The following is a 20767-nucleotide window of genomic DNA, read 5'->3' on the forward strand; positions in this document are numbered from 1 at the left end:
GTCCCCACCGGGGTCAGTGGTGTTTGGGTGTGCCTGTCCTGGACCCTCAGTCTCCAAAGAGCCTTTTAGAACTTCATGATTCTGTTGGAGGTGATGGTGATGAACCCTGAGGTGCTGTTAAGAACGGCCTGAACTGATCTGTGTGCTCTACACGTAATGATTTACTAAAGCAGAGTCAGTCTGGTGGACAGGAGTGATGGGATCCTTGGTTCATGGAGTTTGCTGAAACCAAGGAATTAAAAGAGCATTAAAGTGCAAACAGGATCTGAGGCAAAGTTACAGCTCTGACCGGCTGGTCCCCATTCCTCCTGGGACCCTGAGGACTCCAAATCATAACAGATCCTGTGAAGTTACTGTTTGTAAGGACATAGAACATATACCTGACATCCAGGCAGCAATATGGATTTGCTACTGTAAATGTATTAAAGACGCTGGGCTGGTAACCATTGCAGGTTATCAGGACAGAGATGACTCCATTAACACATCTGCTTTGTTTGCTCAAGGTATTGATTCAACCACCATGTGATCTTTGGAGGCCCCCCTTGTTTATAGTGCCTCTCACCAGCCAAAAAAAAACCCTTTTGGCCTTATCACAATGACAGAAACTTCCAAGTAGGTGTAAACATTGAGAAATGCATCTCTGACACCTGATAACATCAATACACCCTGGCTGCAGGGGCCTCTTTGCTAAGCCTTCCAGCTCAACACAGCAGTGGGACACCTGCAAACATATAAGGATTCACAGGAAAAACGGGGCCAAATAATCTCATTTACATCCACAAACTACAAAGGCACAAAGGCAGGACTTCAGTGCTCACACAGGGCCCTGTTACACACGCACAGCCCCAGTCCACAGGGCTTGGCCAGGTGTTGTCCCACATGCCCCAACAGGAAGCTCCCTGGCACATCATGGTCAGTTCTGAACCTCAGTCTGGTGCTCCCAGTGCCAGAGGCAGAGCAAGCCTTCTTGCAGTGGGAATCTGCATGGACACCACAGATTTTGGGCAGACATGCAGAGGCAGGAGGTATTTCCAGCCCACCAGGAAACGTAGGGATACAGTCAAATGGGTTCACATAACCTGGGGAGGTGCCAGGCAGTCCTTTACAGTGTGGAAACAAGAAACTTGACCTGAGGGATTCTGCTTCGAGCAGGGAGCAGAGGAAAGAAAGGGGAAATCTGCCTTCCTGCACAACAGTGGATGAGGTCACTGTGATGTGGGAGGGAGAGGAAGAAGGTGGGATATTCAGGTAGGAAAGGTATTGGTCAGATGTTTAGGGACACAGAGATGTGGAGCAAGCTGATCCCGGCAGGATCTGCCAGGCCAGGGCTCTGTAAGCTGTATGAAAAAGGATGGAAGTAGCTATAGCAGGGGTGGCTGAGGAGAGAAGCAGCTGTACCTTCTGAGCACAAAAGAGGAAGGAAAAATCAGTTAAAGCAGCTGGAGCATATAGGATCCTTCAGAACATTCACATGGTATCCTTTCCCTCGATTTGTTTTATTCTGTTGCTATTGCTCTGCCCTTTCCCTGCCCTCAGGCTGTGCACAGCGAAGGATCGGGACCAGGGCAGTGGGGTTTTCTGCCAGGCTGGGGCTGGGTGGGAGCAGGAGCAGCTGCCAGGAGCAGGAGAGCTCCAGGGCCGTGTCTTGGGTGCCAGCCCAAGCAGGGGTGTGCGGGGGGCGTAGGCTCAAGACAGCCACTCACCAGACAGCTGCCCAGAGAACCCTCCAGACAAGGCTTCCCCGGGGCTGCCGTGGTCTGGGAGACAGGGAAGGCGGTGTCCAGGGCTGTGCTGTTGCTGGGCACAGCTCCCGAGCCGGGTCAGTGCCTGCCGGGCAGGGCCTGGGCAGTGCTGCCAGTAAAGCTGCGGGGCCTCATTCCCAGCCCTCTGTGCCAGCCAGGCTGAGGCAGGACAGGTGAAGGTCAGCAAAGTTTCACCCTTTGTAGCTTCAGCGTAGTGTATGCTCTGCTCCCTATGGCCCATGCAAAAGCAAAGATGGGCAGCAGGAGAAAAGAGCTGTAAGGGCGGCAGGGAGGAGCTGGGCGCAGTCTGCCCTGGGTGTGTGTGAGATTTGCCAGCCGCAAGGTGACATCTTTGAACACTCGACTTTTACAGAACCATCTTTACTCCCTTTATGCCCTTTGGTACTGCCAGAGACACACAAAGCCATAGACTCATGGAGTGCTAAGGGTTGGAAGGGACCCTAAAGATCATCTAATCCCAAACCTACTGAGAATGTTTAGGGACAAGCTGCAAGTTTTGAGCGGTTATACAACACCAGTAAAGTAGCTACAGGCTTTTTATGGGGAGCACTGTTCCTAAAGAGCCCCAGCTAACAGGGAGGACTCCCCAGTGGCACAAGGCCAGAGTGGCAGGAACCGAGATTTTGCCCAAAATTGTCGCTTTTCACCCGGTTTCTGCCCGCAGCGCCCTCTGGTGGGAGCAGCGCCAGGAGGCGGCCTTGTCCCCCGGCCGTGTCCGGCTGCAGCGGGCCGGTGACAGAAGCGCTCCTCCGTCACCAGCTCCCAGGGCAGGCGATCAGCAGCTTGTGGGTTGATGTGATTAGGTGAGCAGCCGCCGGAAGCAGCCAGGGGCACGAATCTCATTGTCCCGCTGAGCTCATTACGGGTGTCTGTGCTGGGCAGCCCGAATGTGCTCCCAGCCGCACCAGACGCTGTTTGCCTGGGGACCACTGTCCCAGAGAGAACAGCAACGGGCTGCTGACCCCAGACACTTGTGCCACCTGCTTTGCATCGGCCAGGAACTCGTTCCTGGAGCACGGCTCCAGCCTGGTTTGCACGGCTGGGCCAGAGGACGCCGCACACATTCACTGGAGCAAGGCGTGGGCTGAATCTGCACATCATTCCTCAGCCTGAGGTTGTCTGCAGTCCAGGCTGGAGGTTGCTTGGCAGTCCCTGCTTGCCTCTACCTCTCATTCCCCAGCAGAGAGCACTGCAAGAGCAGTGTTAGGAGCAGAGGCACCTGAGAGCAGTGAGGGATTAGTCCGGGAAGGTTTGATCTTGTGCAGTCTCTGACTGCACCTCCAGCTTTGCCTGTATATGCCTATCACCCACCCTGGACACTTTGAAGATGCTCTGTCTTGTGGCTCCTGTTCCCTGTCACCAAACGCATCTCCAAGGAGAGATCAATTCTAAAAAGCTCAGGCAATCAATGACTTTTTCTGAAGCCCTGGCACTGTTTGGGCACCTCACTTGTTTGAACCAGACAGCAAAAGTACTCCCAGCTTCGTGGGCATCATCACTTTGATTTTGCTTCTCCTCGGCCAGGTGGAACAAGGAGCTGTGTTTGCTTGTACCTGCTTGCACAGCCTCAGCAGCTGTACAGCTGTGCTGTGTAGGGGAATGCCCCTCCTTCTCCATCGTCATTTTCTGGTACTGATCTCAGATTGGGGTAGGTGTTGACTGTCCAATCTCCCACATGCTTCCCGTGCCAGAGGGATATTGCCAGAGAATCCGTCCCTTTCTTGCTTCAGCCATCCACTGGGTTTGAGCTCCTGGGGTACAACACACTCTGGTGTTGTCTGCTCCTCCATCCAGGGTGCCCCTCACCTCTGAGAGCTGCAGGGTGCAGGTTTGGGTGCAGGAGATGTGGGTACAGGCAGGGAAATCAGAGGAGGGCAGGTTTTGTGGTCATGCTGAGAACATACAAAAGCACCAGCAGAGTGGGCCAGATCTGGGAAAACTCTGTGCTCCAGACACTGTTGGTACAGCCTGTTGAGCATTTCTAGGGAATTGCATGAGGATAAATGTGCACAGAGGCATTGTGGCCTCCACAGATCAGACACCGCAGGAGCCACATCAGGGGAAGTTCCTAAATTACTCCCATGCCAGTACAGCATGAACCCAACCAGGACAGGGTTGAGCTGGCTATTCCTGGGACTTGTTTTGTCTGGTGGCTTCCTACAAACTAGAGCAAGGACTCACCAGCTTGTTCCACATCATTAGCAGCTGGCAGCTTCCCAACCATTACCAGCATAGTCTGGATCTCACCCAGCATCTTTGAGATGAAAGACATTGCAGCACCATTGCACTCACTGTTTTAGGTCCCAGTCCAGCTCCCATTCAAGGCAGTTACTCTTTTTCCACTGACTGCAGCTGGAGCTGGGTCTGACATTCCTGTAACAGATCTGTCTCAAGTCCTGAGTTAGGTGAAATATTGGTAAAATAGTCCAAAACAACAGATAGGGGCCTGCAACCCTGCTATTTTCTGGCATCAAATTAAAAACAGCAACACAGTCAAGCAAGAGCATGAGGAATTCTGTTTCCTTCCTGAAAGCACTGAAGGTCTGAACTTAGAGCAGCCAAAGCACCTGGTGAAAGGAATCTGGGAGCCTGCTGTAAGTGGGTGTCTGTGGGAGGCTGACACTCTTTCCAAGGTGCATCCCTGCCAAGAGCATCATCAAAGAAGTCTCTCTGGTGGTGATGAACATCCTGATAATAGCACTCATCTGCCCTCAGAATGGCCAGGGTCACTGCTCAGATTTTGGGAGCAGCTTTGGGAGAATGTATGTCCAAGAGAGTATCCAAAGTCATAGTGAAGACTGTGTAGTATCCAAGAGCACGGTGAAGAGACACATCACTGGGCTATTCTGTCAGAAAAATTTTGTTGAGAGTGATTTAAATCACTTGGAGTGATTTCATGGACATCCCAAAGGCTGTAAAGTAAATGCATATAGTTTGAATTCCTTCTATCTTTCATTCTGCAGCGAGTGATTACTGACTCCTCCTGTTCTCCATGAGGAAAGATGAGGCATGAGGGTACAAAATGAGCAGGCAGGGGTGAGGCTGGAGCAGACTGCCTTGCCCCCAGGTCAGCAGTTGTCTGTCACACATGCAACTCCCTCAGTGAGCTGCTCTTGGATGCTACAGATGGAGGGCCTGGGTTGTTATAAAACTTGGCCTCTGTTCCTAAACATCTTGTCATTGCTGAAATAGGTTTAGTTCCACGCTCAGGACCAGGGCACCAAGCAGCAGCTGTCAGTTCAAACACTGTCATGCAGCCACTGGAGGGCTGACCCACCCTGGGAGCAGCAGCCTGTCAGCACAGGAACAAGGTGGACATTCAGGGGAAAGGGAAACTGGGCAAAATTATAGCTGGCAAAAGACTTTCTTTCCACACTAACATGGAGCTGGATTCATGAGCTTATGGTAAGAAGATGCCACTAAGGCCAGGAGTGTTTTCCCTAGAACAGGAGGTGTGATCAGTGGGAAGGAGGGACTGAGAGCCCGGAGAGCCCTTGGGAAGCTGTTCAGAGCCTGCCCACGGCCAGCCTGGCTCAGTGCTGACTCAGACAGACACCACTGACTGTGGGACAGCCAGCTCTGCTTCTGCTGCAAACATCAGCAAATCCTGTGACTTCGCACTCTGGGCAAGTGCTGAGACACCTCTAAAGGAGACATGAAACTCCCAGGGGTCTCTGAGGAACACCAGGAGCCCACGGGAGCCTTCCAAGAGCCAGCATTGCTGGAGTGCAGTGGGTGAGCAGAGCTCCTCCATCCTTGGCAGTTCAGTGCCAACACAGCCTAAAGAGCCAAATAGAGGGTATGTAGTCAAATACAGGGGATATAGCCAAATACAGGCAGAAAGAATCCTGATTTTTGGAGGATTAAAAGGGGATCAATGGAACAGAGTAGCAGTATCCCCCCACGTGAACCAACTTCCCTCCATCCTGCAAGCTTCTCTGCAGGCAAGACTAGGATTAATGGGAAACATATGGGAGGAGAGTCTGTGATCCAGGGCTCCAGGACGAGCAGCTGAAGCACGAAGGAACACCTGGACCCCATTCAGGAGTGAGCTCAGGGATAAAACATCTCGTGAATGGGGAGTGGGCTGGGTGGGGAGCTTAAAGGGTACGGGGTCCAGTTTGGTGCTTCCCACCCTGCCAGGGCACCACGCCAGTCTGGGAGGAGCATTCCAGTTCCAGCACAACAAAGGGTGAGAGTCACTCACCATACCCTGCATCTTCCACACAACTTCTCTTTCCCGCCCTCCCAGGTTAAATTGTCACAACTGGACTCATGGTAGAGTCACCAGGGACCCTGGTAAAGCCAGTGGGGACATTGCTGGGGACTGAAGACAATGCTATAGTGCAAGTGAACAGTGCATTGTTATGTAGCAGAATGAGAGTTGCTTCCAATTTAAACCCTGGTTTCATGGCGACAGCTGCATCACCTACGTGCTCTTGTCATCCCCCAGCTGTAATTACAGCAGAAACATGGTGGGAACATTTTCAGTGTGACAGTGTTCTGAATATCTGTTTTCCATGTTCGTGGTACTCTGCAGTTTAATTAACAAAACACCTGCAGGGGTGAAATATCCTTCATCTCAACAATACCTCGCGCTTGCTTGGATTTGCAGATAATCACTTGATGAAATCTTTCCCTTAAAAATAAGGATTGGTTATTTTTAAAGAGGAATTAAATAGCTGAAGTGAGGATGGAACGCACAGAGGAGAGGAGCTCAGTTACCACAGGCTCTGCTGTTTTATTAGCTAACATCAGCATAAAGTGCTCAGTAAAATGGCTGCCCATCCCATCAATTTTATTACCTTCCACATGTGCTTTTTTATTATCATTAGCTTAGCTTTAAACAATCCTTTCCAACCTTTCCTGTGTCTTGATCTTTGCTGTCCTCACTCCAGAATTAAGTAACAAGGTTGTAACCAAGCATTTTCCATGCCTTACTGTACAAGGCTCATTGGGTCATTCCAGGACTACTTCCTTTACCTCATCCCTGACACCCTGGTTCTGCCATGAAGTCTGTGCACACTCCCTGAAATCACCAAGGCTCTCACTACAACATTAAAGCTCTGCCTGACCTTCAGATTTATCTCAGTAAATCTTCTGTCCAGCATGGCCTTAAAACAAACTGCTCTAACAGCCCAAGATGAGGATTAAGTTTTATAGAAACAAAAGCAATAATTGCTACAATTTGAACATATTTTCCCCTGAATTTGTTTTTTATTCAGTAAATGAGGATTTTCATTTAAATATGTTCTGTAACATTACAAGTGGATACTGGAGCAATGAGCCAACAAGGCTCTTGCAATACAGCAATAAACCCCTCAAGGACTGTGTGTCCTATTGTTACAGCTTTATGGGCACTGCCTCTTTTTCTATAAATTTGACACTGTCAATCACCAGATCCTTCCAGAAATCTCCTCAGTCAGCTCCCCCAAGAACTCCAGAATAAGCTGCAATGCCCTGAAACATCTCAGGATTTCTTTTGGGACCAAATCTGAACACAAGGATCTCTCAAAGCTCAGTCCTCTCCCTTTTTCCTGATGCTGAAGAGCTGCCTCAGTGTCATTGCTGCAGGAACTTCCCCAGCCACATCCAGTGCCCTGAGTGCTCTCACCCCGGGGTCCTGGAGCTGTGCAAGTGGCACACAGATGCAGACAGATGCTGACTTGCTCCACACTGTGATTACTCACCAGAGGAGAATGCTGTGCTGTAGGCACAGGGATAAGGTGTGAGTAGGAAGCCTATGTGAAAGGGGGGACTTCTCCCACCAAGAATATGTGCTTTGTACCCTCCACTTCTCTGCTTTTCAGCCAGCCAGTAAAATGAAAACCATGTGAGGGGTGGAGCAGGAGGGCAGGGATTTATGGGTTGTTTTATAGGAGATGATATAAAACACTTTTATGTCAAGCTCTCTGTTGTGTTAATTTCCTTTCTCCTTCTCTTGTTCTTTCCTTAACCACATGGCAGGAGAGATCCAGGCAGTTACAGAATAAATCTACCTGTGGAATGCCTGGGGTCAGTGCCCAGCCCACCCTTCCTGTTACCATGCCATTTATTGTGGCTTAAGGGAAATAAAACCTGGAGCCAGGGGTTGTCTTTGTGCTGTGGGCACATCAGTCTTGTTGGTTCACCAGCTCTTCCAACAGCTGTGCTGAAGTGTGCCCTAAATGCCACCTTTTAATCTGAACCTCAGGATTCCACTGCAGTTTTAATCCCATTGTAAGACCTACCTGGCACACAGTCTAAGGGGATAAGGCAGGTAAAAGAAGGAGAATTATTTGTTTTATGGATTTATAGAGATGGCTGTGGGAGCTGGTAACAGCTGACTGCAGGGGATGCCAGTGTGTGATCTCAGGGTATGTTGGCCACTGAGAGAAACAGGTGACTCCGTGGCAAATGCCATTATTTCATGTAGTTCACACTTCTTTGTCATCTCTGACTGAAACAATGAGGAAAGGCAAAGGATGAGAACGGGTTAAGAGGCAAGGGGAAGCAGCACAAGGAGATTTTAAAAAATAAATTACTCCATTCAAGGCAAACGGCAGCCTGTTGATATATCTCACCCAAAGGGGACTGAAAAAGTGACCTCATGCTGCTTGTCAAATACAATCCCATCCCTCCCATAACTACCTAATGCTGCAGCTCCATCTGTCTGGAAGCAAGTCCCACCACACCAGGGCCAGCTTTACCACAGAGACAGAGCAGTGCCTGTCATTTGTAATGACTGTGTGTTATACAGCCTGCCCTGGTCAAGTCATTTTCCGGTAAATCTGGGAGCAGCAAACAAACGCTGAGCCCTGCACTGTCACGTGGACATGGTGCAGAATGGTTGAGTGCTTCCATGCAAGTTTGGGTCATGCTTTACACACTATGCAAAACCCCTTGATTCATCTCAATATCACAGCCTGAAGACCTGGTCATGGGCCTGGGTCACACACACCCCCAGCCACTGGACTGGCCCCACACTGCCTGAGCTGCAACCTGCCCCAGGGTTTTCTCTTTCTTTTGCTATGAGTTTCAAGGATGAACCCAAAAGTAAGCTATCATTGACTAAATTCTAGCAGTTTCTTTGGTGCCAGAGACCCAGATTGGTGCTCAGAGTCTCTGAGGGGTGTGCCAAGAGGCTGCACCGCCTTTAGAATCCTTGGGAAACAGCCTGTGCGTAACTCTTCCCACTTGGATGTGTTTCATGGAGCCATCCAGAGTCCCATTAAAGCCAAAGACAACACGGAGAGGTGGCGGGCAGTAGCAGGTGACTGGATGTGATGGTGCAGGAGGCCACCTGAAAGGACCAGGACACCACCATGCCTCAGCCTGGGCACAGCTTGCCGAGAGCCCTGAGCAGGGGCTGAGCTGCAGCCAATTTGGCTTGCTCAAGTAGCTTTTCACTGAGGATTTTATGGGACTCCCTGGGACCACGGGCAGTGGCAGCCCCCCTTCCCCCCTTCGTCATCTCCCTGATGCTAAGCTATTTTACAATTATTATCTGAAGTCAGTGTTTAGCTGTTGCCCAGGTAACAGCTCAAACACGCCTCACCTCGTGGCCTCCCTGCAGCTTCACATGGCTGGGAGAGCTGGGGAGCAGAGCTGGTGCCAGGCGCTGAGGAAATGAGCTTTGCAGCCTCCCCAGGACATCCCAGAGCCCTGGAGAGCTTGGAGGAGAAACATCCCCAGCCAGATTCCTGGGCAGGCACCTCATTCAGCACACAGTGCCTGCCACAAACCCCGCAGCATCCCCCCCACCCCTCACAGCCCTCGTTTCTCCAAATGTGTGCAAAGCCACGAGGCAAAGGCACCACCCCTCTCCCTCTGGCACCTCTGCCCTACCTGCAAAGGCAGGCTCTGGGATGGATCCTCTGGGGAAGGACGTGCTCTGACACACGCTGGGAGCGCCCACAGCCTCACAGCCCTGCAGGACACGCTGTGCTCCTGAGCCACAGCCTGAGCTGGGGGACAAGAACCCGGCACATGGAGCCCTTCAGTCCCTGCAGGGGCTAGAGCAGCTGCTGTGAGGGCTGTGGCAGGCACCCAGCAATCCTAATTCAGGAGACTCACTGGAGTCACAAGGAGTATTGTCTAGGTAAAGAGGATACTGTCAGGGCTGGCGTCCCTCCTACAGCCTTCGTATGAAATGTGCTCATCTCCCAAGTGGAAGCACAGTTCTAGCAGTGTTGCTACCTGGCATGTCATGACCACAGGTTTACCTTTCCAAGGCCTTAAACTGCATCCGATAAATCATCAGAGACTCCTCGGGGACTGAGTGGCAGCTCTGTGCTCCCTGCAGTTTGGAGCCCTGCCTGCCTGCATGTCACAACCACACTGAGATGTTCCACGTTCACAGGCAAGCCACAAAACTTCTGTCGCGATGCCCTGTTCCTGCAGGGAATGCTGTGGCCCTCGTCAGGGAGGAGCAATGCTATAAAGCTCTAAGGCAGCATAGGAGGCAAGGAGGCTTCAGCATGGTACTGCCTGAGGTTATGGTCTAGTGAGGGTTCACCAGTGTTGACACAAAAAGTGTTTATAGCCAGTGCTCTGATGTGAGATGCAATCCTCTGTTCTGTCATTTATCCATCGTGGAACAGCCCCATAATATGTCAAGAGTGCTCTCAGCCTCCAGGCAAAACCCAGGAGTGGGAAGGAGTTCACAGGGTCCCCCTTACAGACAAGCTGGCCCAAAGTGGTTCACTGCCCTTAGTCAAAACACAAATTATCACCCTCATGTTGCACGGGGAAACGCATCAGCTTTGCTTGTGACTCTGTATTTGCCTGCAGAGGTTCCTGCTGCAGCTGCACCAGTGTGGCTTTAACAGGCAGCTGATGCTTGTTTGTCCTTCCTTTCCAGCTCAGCCTTGCAGCCATCCAGCACCTCACTGGTATCTCAGTCTCGACCTGAACCTAAGCCCAGCCTCAGCCTGGGTCTGTCAGGGCCAGGGAAGGTGAGTCTGTGATGTTTTGGACCCCTTGCACTCAATGGTGCATTGAAGCCCATCAGGAAGGGATAAGGTCAGGTATTTCCTCTGGGCTGGGTGCCCAGCAGCTTTGGAGCACAGGAGGAAGAGATTTTCCAAGGCCCCTTCAGACAGTGGGGCCAGTGCTGCTCTGGCATGGCAGGAGGAGAGAAGTCTCTTGCCAAGCCCCCTCTGGACCCCTGATCAAACACTTTGGAGCACCTCCTTTGTGCTAAGAGATGAAACCACTCCTCTCATGAATCTGGGTGCCCAATGCCAAGTTTAGATACAGTCTAGACGCAGCGGGGTATTTATAACCCTGGCACATAACGTGGCAGCCAGTGGGGTATAAACAACATTCAAAAACCATGAGGTGAAAAGTTATTTATACATCAAAGTGCTGAATGCAGGTACCACAGCCCCCAGGGCAGGAGCCACAGCTCACTGGGCACAGGGAGAAGCTGCACTATCAGTGGGAGCAGGGGTTTTGAGACTGGGACACGAGCAGGTAAGATCTAATCCAATCCCTGAGCTCCACTGACCACATCTCAGAGGGAATTTTCAGTATTCAAGAAAAACTTTGATTTTACCTGTTGCCACAAGAGATGGAAATGAGCGAGGAGCAGCTTAATGGCTCAGCCATTGCCTGAGATGTAGGCAAATCTCCATTCTATCAGAACAGCAAAAACATCCATATTCAGCAGGTAAAATTCACAATGAAACTCTACTGACAGCTCGACACGATTGAGTGGCAGCAGCTCTCTCACAAGTGCAAGAACTGACTAATTCATGACAGTAATAATGCCTTTTCCTGTCTTAAAATCAAGAGTCAAACACGGTTAGAAGGGGAAAAGGGATTTTACCTTGGTATTTATTTTAAGGAACCTTAGGTGCACACATCTAGTTCGAATGCACCGAAATGCACCCCTCAATGCCCCCCAAAAGATTGGGTATAACATTATATGTGCTACTAATTAGCATATCTATCGAAAATTCCCCAATTAGAGGCTTGAATGAGCCCCCCTCCCCAAGGAACCTTCCCCTGGATGGTTCTATCTTGGTTTACAGGATGTGTTCTGGAGAGGACCTTGGGGTCTGGGGCACACTGACCCCTAACTACGAAGCTTCTAAAATGTTGAGTCTCTCAGCTTGACAAACAAGTCCAAGAATGTAGGCAAAAAGCACTGGGAATACAGAAGCTGTAAAAAAATATAACAGGGGTATAAAAGAAAAGGCAAAAAGTCTTCATGGCATCGGTAACACAAGTCAGGATCTCTGCTGCCTCTTGAATACAAGAGAACATGAGTGCAGTGAGCCTGCAGCTGCCCAGGTGTGAGGGAGGGAGGCATTACCAGACAGACAATCTCTGCAGCTCGCAGTTAATTCGATTTTATGCAACAGAGGTGCAGTCCACTGTTAAGCAAGGTTTGGCTGACATTGTCCTGAGCTGACAATGCAGATAAAGATCTAAAGCTGAGAAAACAGAAGAATTAGAGGATGATTTGTTCCAGAATATTGGCGTGTTTGTGGGTAAAACTGATCTCCTTGATCTCTTGGACTGAAATGGGATGGAAGCACATTTTTTTGCCTGGGAGCTGGAGCTTTCAGGCAGCTCTGGCTTCCTTGTGGAAACTGCTTCCCCAGAGTAGGCTCACAAGATGATTTTATTTCCATCTTGGCCTTGATACAGGAATCAGGTAAGGGCTTTAGGTGCTTATACTTCTCACCAGACAGTGGCTCTCTGGGGTGTTGTCAGTGCGGCTAAGTCGTGTCTGGTGGCTATTAATGTCCCGATCCTCTGAAACAAGGACACCTCGTGAGACAGCCTGGCGGGGACAGCCAGACAGAGGGATGGGATCAAGTCACTGATAACAGGGTGAAGGAAGTTTCCATGTCAAATCTTCCTGCAGCCCTTCAGGGAAAGGAGTGTCACGTCAAGAGCTGGACACGACTGCTCTTCCCTCTCCTCTCTTGTCTTGCTGCACAGGGTTTTAGGTTACTGCCTCTGGGAGGGAGAACCGGTTCTGCAGGTCATGTCGGGGGAGCAGGAGGGGAAGAGTGAGGTTGGACTCCTGTGGCAATACATACCCATCTGTGTCCTTTGTGTGACTTACATGTCATGAAACACCTCAACCTTCCACCCGGAAAGAAATTTTTACAGGCATAATTGGCTTTAATAATAGCTTGCAGAAACACGGTACTTTCTCCTGGGAATCCCACGCACTGGGCAAACATCTGACCTACAAACCTCAGCCCTGAACACAGAGGTGTCACTGTCACTCAGAGATGGATTATCCCAGCAGAAAGTTACTGCCCAAATATTAGCTCATCCTGGAAGTCAGAGAGAGGTCAAGGAGTTGAGTCCTCCAGTTCAGTCACTAGGAAAGTGTCCCTTCTCCCTAGCAGGTCTTTAGGAGGCGTGGATGCCAGGGCTCTGCTTTCAGGTATCTGCTGCCTTTTCTGTAAAGTGAATCCAGTCCTTGGAGGGAGAGGGACAGACAGCACAGTCCAGTGACTTACAGATCTTGGAAACCTTCTGGTGGAGGCCTCACTGCCAGCTATGATTTGTCAGCACAGCCTCTCCCTGTGCCCATGCCCATCTGAGTTGGGAGAAATTATATCAGCCCAGGCACTTGAACTGGATTCAGGGAGAGAAAGAAGTGGGCAGCACAGCAAGCCAAGCTGAGGAATCCTGCACAGTATGTGGGTAGCACAAGGGTCCTTTCTCTGACTTTGAGTCTCTGTATTCTGCTGGACCACGGCCTCCCTCAGAGAGAAGAGGTTTCTTGGCAATTTGCTTAGTTCTGTTACAAAAACCATCACTCCTGACTTGATTTCTCCCCCTGCTTGGTGTGCAGACACTGCCCCTGGCCTCGTGATAAGGGGATCATTGTTGAGCAGTTATAAATAGCTATCAGACAGGGCCACTAGGTCTGTGTTACTCACAGCAAATGTGTCAGCCAAAGTTCTTCCACCAGGAAACTGCATTTCCCACCCTTTGTCTGTCTCACACTCTCCTCCCTTCCTAGAGGTATCTGAGGTGTTAACTCTTCTATCTCCAGACTGTTTTCCTCTCCAGTTCCCTCTCCCTGCCCTTTCTCCAGCGTGGCAAAGAGACAGTGAGAAACAGACACTCAGTTTAGTGAGGACATCGTTCACTGGGATCCTCTCCTGTCCCGACACCACGGTTTGGAAAGTGGATTCTGACAGGACAGGGACGTGCCTGACTACTGCTGCCCTTGTGACAATAATTAGTGTAATTTAAGCAATAAAGAAGCTACAGTCAGGTCATAGTAGTGAGTCAGAGTAGACAGAAGTGAATAAGGGATGGAAAGTCACAGCACTGAGTTGTTCAGGACAAACTGCCCAAGTCTGGGGAAAAGACCTACCAGGGGCAGCAGTGAATCCACTGAGGACAGGGCAGTGCTGCGTCTGCGTCGAGTGGCCCTTTGTCATAGTCCATGGGAATCTCTGCTTGGGACACAAAACTGAGGTTAGGCCATTTTTAGGTAGCAGTGAAGAGGCTGGAAGGGTAACCATGCTGGTCCCAAAGAGACAGTGAGATTACAGAGAAATTAATGTTACACAATTGTCTTTTATAGAGACCCAGGGGCAGGTGAAGGGGAGGGCAGGGTTGTTTTTCCCTGAAGTATCTATACTAGGTGTTCTCAGAAGTTACTGAGCAGAAGACTCAATTACACAAGTTCCTAATATAGCAGGTTATATGATGATGGGCTATGTTTTTAAAAATTTTGAGTCACCCATTTGTCCACTTCTAATGGTAAAGGTCTTTACTCTGTGGAAACTCTTCCTACTAGAGATTGAACTGACTCAAGGGAACATTTATTTTGGGATACTGTCCTTTAAAAAGAAAACAGGGTGAAAAAAAAATCAGCTCTGAGCACTATTCACGTTTATTCACGTCTTGAGCGAACTGCTTCCTGTGCAGACAGAGTAACGCAGAAACCAGGCAACACCCAAACCCAGAAGCACCGTGTTCTAGTGAAGAGAGCTCTGGACTGGAATTCAAGAGACTGTGGCTCAGTTCCTAACTCTACACTGGCCTTTTGCTGCCATTCAATGAGTCAATTCATCGATCTGTGCCTCAGTTTCCTTGCTCTGTAACAGGCAGTGATACACACATCCTTAGGGGTCTGCTCCTGAACACTGCTAAGAAAGTGTTAAATATAATTTCTAGAGGGCTTGCCTAATTCAGCCCCAGCTGTCCCTGTTCCTAATGTGTTTACTGCACTTCATTCCCTCTACAGGATCCTCTACTTCAAATACTTTTCCTTAGAATAAAAGGGGAAAAAAAGTTTACTAATAAGTAAACAAACCACAGCTCCATCAGCCAGGAAGAAAAAACAAAAAAAATGCAGACAAAGAGACTTATTTGGCTAGGTGACATCCTGCCCAGCAAATTCCTAATTGCCCAAGATGGATCTTGTGAATGGAACTGTTTTGTGTCCTCGAGTGAGGGTGTGTTAAATTTGGGGAGCAGGGGGAGATGGAAACAGCAGAGAAATTAACTCCTGTAGCTGGGGAGAAGGAGAAGGATGATCCTAACAAGGTCGCATCAGAAGGCAACCCCCTCTTTTTCAACCATGTCCTCCTGAAGGGCAGCAGGGGTGGGGCTGGCCCTGGTGTTTGTCTCCTCTGGCACCCCGAGGTGTGCGGTTTCAAACCCTGTCTGCCCTGAGTCCTACGGAGCAGCACTGAAAGGGAGAGAGAGAGACAGAGAAAAAAAAAAGAGAACCTAACCCCAAATCTCTAAAGGAAGTCAAAGGCCAGATGTTCCTTGCTTCCTCCCCGCTGCTGCCACAGTTGCCATAGCCTGTGGTTGTGGTTAGTCTGTCTGGAGCTCAGATGTGAGAGACTGAAACTTCACTGGAAACTCCCCCCAGCTCGGTGGCTGCTCATCTGCAGCAGCACCTGACAGCAGAGCCTGCAAAGCCCCGGCGCCGCCTCAAAGCCAGAGATTGTGTTTCTGCTGGGCTCGTGTAGCTGACGTTCAGAAAAGGTGTTCTCCCCTCAAAATATAAGATAGGTAAGCATGACATTAGTAAAAGAAAAACTGTGCTTTGGGCTGGCTTTAAAAGAAATATGTCAAAAAACATTGCTCCCTTCAGCCCTTTATTCTAAGGCACCGGGAGGACTTAAAGACATTTATATAACAGAAAGAAAGGTGCCTTTTGGGCTCTGCCTTTATAGGTGGCCAATAGCTTTGACACAGAAGTGACATTTCCCTTTCCACCCAAATGAAATATTTTTGGCAGAAAAGAAAATGAAATAATTCCCCACACCCTGCTCAGCAATCTCTTTTCTCAGCAGTCTTGTTTTACTGCACACAAACATTCTCACTCCCTTTTGTGATGTAGGTGAATGGAAGAACCACGTTCCAGTGAGAGAAAACACAAATGCACGTGCTTTGTTGTGATGTGGAGCAATGAGAAGGTATTTCTTTTAAAGTTGGGAAGCTTCCTATTGGCGTGATGTCCTGTGCTAGGGAATGCTCCAGAAACTAGGAGGATGTATAGACTCAGGCATGAAATGTGTATATTTAGTAAATACCATTATATTAGATCATGTTTCTTCACATTGCTCCTCTGTAACTGGCTGCATATGAACAACACAAAAAAGAAAAAAAATACAATTGTGTCGACTACAGAAAAGAAACTGTGAGCAGGCAGAGCAGAAAGTGAAGCAGACCAGCTGCATGGCGTATTTTGGCCACTGCTGAGTAAGTGGAGTGTGTAAGATGGGCCAGCATGTACACACATGGCTAACAACTGCTCACAGGTCTCCTGAGATCAGAGCACAGCAATAATCCAGAACAGCTTGGAGAGGCTGGGCAAGTCTGCAGTAAAGTGGAACTAGAAGCAGGACATTAACAATTTATCTAAAATATTGACAAGCTTAATAAACCATATTAGTCTTTTCCCTGTAGGTGGAAAATTCTGTTCTGCTTGAGATATGGAGAGGGCAGCCCTAACAGTCTCAGTGAAAACATGTGCAGTGCCCAGGGGTGAAAAGCACGGATCTCATAGCAGGGTTTCTCTGTGCAGACCGGGGCCTCAGGGACCTCAGGGCTGCTCTTCCCCTTCCTTGCACGGGACACTCTCTCTTTGTGTTTTATTTAACTGCGGTGTAATCCTGATTAGCTCCAGCTCCTCCGCAGAGCCGGGCGGGCAGCGCAGGGCTGTCTGTCCGGGCTCTGCGGGGCACAGCGGGGCAGGGGCAGCGGCAGGGGCAGCGGCAGGGGCAGGAGAAGGGGCAGGGGCAGGAGCGGGGGCAGGGGCAGGGGCGGGGGCAGGGGCAGGAGCGGGGGCAGGAGCGGGGGCAGGGGCAGCGGCAGGGGCGGGGGCAGGGGCAGGGGCAGGAGCGGGGGCAGGGGCAGGAGCGGGGGCAGGAGCGGGGGCAGGGGCAGCGGCAGGAGCAGGAGACGGGGCAGGGGCAGCGGCAGGGGCAGGAGCAGGGGCAGCGGCAGGGGCAGGGGCGGGGGCAGGGGCAGGGGCAGGAGCAGGAGCAGGGGCAGGGGCAGGAGACGGGGCAGGGGCAGCGGCAGGAGACGGGGGCAGCGGCAGGAGACGGGGGCGGGGGCAGGAGCGGGGGCAGGAGCAGGAGCGGGGGCAGGAGCAGGAGCGGGGGCAGGGGCAGGGGCAGCGGCAGGAGCAGCGGCAGGAGCAGGAGAAGGGGCAGCGGCAGCGGCAGGGGCAGGGGCAGGGGCAGCGGCAGGAGCAGCGGCAGGAGCAGGAGAAGGGGCAGCGGCAGCGGCAGGGGCAGGGGCAGGGGCAGCGGCAGCGGCAGGAGAAGGGGCAGCGGCAGCGGCAGGGGCAGGGGCAGGGGCAGCGGCAGCGGCAGGAGAAGGGGCAGGGGCAGGGGCAGCGGCAGCGGCAGGAGCAGGGGCAGGGGCAGGGGCAGGGGCAGCGGCAGGAGAAGGGGCAGGAGCGCTGCCTGTCCGGTCCGGCCCCTCCGCTCCCGGGGCACACACAGCCCCTCCAGGGGCCGCGGGAGGATGGCACCCCTCCGCATCTGTGGGGTGCAGAAGGGGAGTGCAGAGCCGGGGGGCTGAGGATAAAGTGGGGACGAGACACAAGGAAGAACAAAACCAAGAGGGAGGAGCAGCAGGAAGAGTGAACCCAGCCGTTAGGATTAATTAATTACTGCAGAAACGCTGAGATGAACCTGTCTGAGGGACTGGATCAGTTCCGTCTGTGATGGCAGTCCATGGATGCCATCAGGCAGACGTCCCCTGTAGCTGGATTTGTTCCCTTCAGAAACACCCTCACCTGCTAAAGCACAGGCAGCCCCCTGGCCTGGGGGAGTGGGACACTCGTGTGCCCTCCTGCCTGGTGCTCACGGCCAGGTCATTGCTGAGCTACGACGAGTGCTCCAGCCCGAGGCAGGATTTGCTCACACATCACACCTCGTGCCCTCTCTCAGGCCTGGGGGCATAAAACATTGCTGATGTCATCCATCATACTGATTCCTGCCACTTCTTTCAATCAGACCAGTGGATAAGAAATAGCAGGACTCCTAAGACAACACACCTCCACTGAGGTTCCTGCACATTCAGCTTCCTTCCAGCAACCCTGACACCCACCTCTTGCTGGGGCCATGTGTTATACCTCATACCAGTTTGTCTATATGACCTTAAGGAAGTGATTTGTCAATTAAACATGACATTTTCAACCTACGAAGTCTACTTAACGAGCATGAACTATTCTGCTTTCAAGTGGTTTTGGCTGCAATTCACAATAATTAGGGGGATTTTCCATGCTTGTCCTTCTCTTTTTAAGCAAAGCTGATTTTTCTGCCTCTGATGCTTAGCTTGGGTGGCATATGGCCACCAGCTCTGTGCAGGAATCATCTGTACATCCAGCGATCTTAACCTGGCAGAAAGCAGCAAATGCAGGGATTTGGACTCTGCTGATTGTCCCCACCATTCAGCTCACTTCCCTGGTGATTTATTCATACCAGAAAGGAGCCAGTTCTACTTCTGTAATCCCCAGGAAGCAACCAACAGCTTTCTACCAGAGTGAACGAGAGCAGAATTGCATTCACAGTCTCCCTAGATGGTGCCTTGGGTCATATTCCTCTCATGTGGAATCATGAGCCATCACAGTCACAAGCAAACCAGGTCACATTCTTTGGGGTCTGTGTCTTCTGCAAACATCCTACTCTGGCTGACTTGTCTCACACAAAGCAAATTGGCTGTACAGGGAAAATAATCATCACAGACATTTCCTCTGTCAGTGGAAAATAAATCCTGGCCAGTTCCATGCCACTAGGAAGGAAAGGGTAATACAAGGAGCCACTGGATGCAAGTAGCACCATGGGTTTTCACAGCCATCTGCCTGGGGCAGAGTTGACCCCTAACATTTAGGGCATGTACAGATTAAAATGTTTTTCCTGGCCCAAAATCACCTAAGGAGCTAAGGCAAAAGCTCAGTCTAAAGACAGACATCCTCACCTTCAAATCCTTCATGTCCAGGACTGACATGGGCTTCTCTGGACCACGTGTATTTGGTGGAGATCGATGCAGTTTGGCCTTGAGTTCACTGGTGGTGACACACAGCTGTCATTGCAATCGGCCATCACCAAACCAACCGAGTCCCACCCCTGCCTGGATATAACATCCCACTTTGAATAAAAGCTTGGTGCTGGCCTTGGCAGAATAAAGACAAGTGCTCGGAAGATTCAGATAATAACTTGTGCAAATCCCAGCCTGGGCTGGGTAAGACTGAACTCAGCCAGATATTTTCATCTCAGAACAGATTTTCTTTCCATGGGCAGCCTGTTTCCACTTACAGCAAGACAGGAACAATGCACAGTTTCCCTCTCTGAAGGGCAGGAAGGCAGAAAGTTAATTTGTGTTTTCTTCCTGCTCCAGGATTCATGAAGAACACCACGCTGAGTTAGACCATTGTGACCCATGCAAACACGAAGAGTTCTTTCAGTTTTCCTTGGACTGAACTTCAGGTGAGCTGAAAACATTGCCCAGGTGGCATTTCCAAAACCAGGGGGAACAATTCCATATTGCCCTTGCCCTGAATGGCTCTACCAGCACTCGTGCTAAATGCGTGACTGCCAGCAGTTAGTTCTGCTGCATGGGCCTCAAAAGCAGAAAATAAGAGAGAAAAGGCAATATAAAGAAAGCAATGTGCAACGTGAATGCAACAGAGCTGTTGTGATGCTCTGATGTAGACCTAAAGTTGTCTCTCTCTGGGAGCAGCAGTTAAAACCGATTTTTTTTTTTTTTTTTTTTTAAATAAAGAGTCATGTAATCCAATGAATAGGTCATTCAGGACTGACTGGGAGTGGGATAACACTGGGAAGATGGGAGGGTGTTGTTTCTGTCATCACAGCTTGCAAAGCCACCAGACCGACAGGAAGAATTGCAGTCAGAATGTGAAGGAGCAGGGGCAGGCAGGACCAGAATCAACCTGGGGAGGTCAAAGCACCAAGAAGTCAACCCAGGCCAGGGTGGAATTGAGACACTGTGTGTGCCCAGGCAAATCTCTGAGCCTGCCCACACCTCAGTGTTGCCCAGCTGTGAAATGGAGATGGCAGGGGCATTGTCAGCCTGAGCTCATTAACGTCTGCCAAGCTCCCAAATCCGCTGACCGAAGTTGCTGCGCAGCAGGAGCACAGAGTTGTTGTTTTTTGGGTTGGGGTTTTTTTTTTTCTTGAAAACACTAAAGAGATGAGCAATTGAAAGAGTAACCAACATAGTTCACTGCCTCTTTAGAAACGCCTGGTGAAATCCCAGCCAGCAAGGGAAAAGGGCTTGTGAGGGAGGTGAGAAGTGTTGCTGACGCCAAGTCCAGCGAGAGAGTTCTGGCACAAGGGTGGTAAAAGCATCTATCCCTCTCCCACTTGCCTGTGAGGAGGGGAAAGAAAAATTAAAAAAAAAAAGGAAAAGAGAGAAAAAAAATATAAGGGAAAGAAGAGGAAAAAGAGAGAAAGAAAGAGGGAGGGAACAGCAACCCAACGTGGTTGGAATAACTCTGCTCACTGTAGCCTGTCCAACAACAGCCCTGGCGGATCATAAAA

This window comes from Corvus hawaiiensis, chromosome 22, assembly GCF_020740725.1.
Source record: "Corvus hawaiiensis isolate bCorHaw1 chromosome 22, bCorHaw1.pri.cur, whole genome shotgun sequence".
Taxonomy (NCBI): domain Eukaryota; kingdom Metazoa; phylum Chordata; class Aves; order Passeriformes; family Corvidae; genus Corvus; species Corvus hawaiiensis.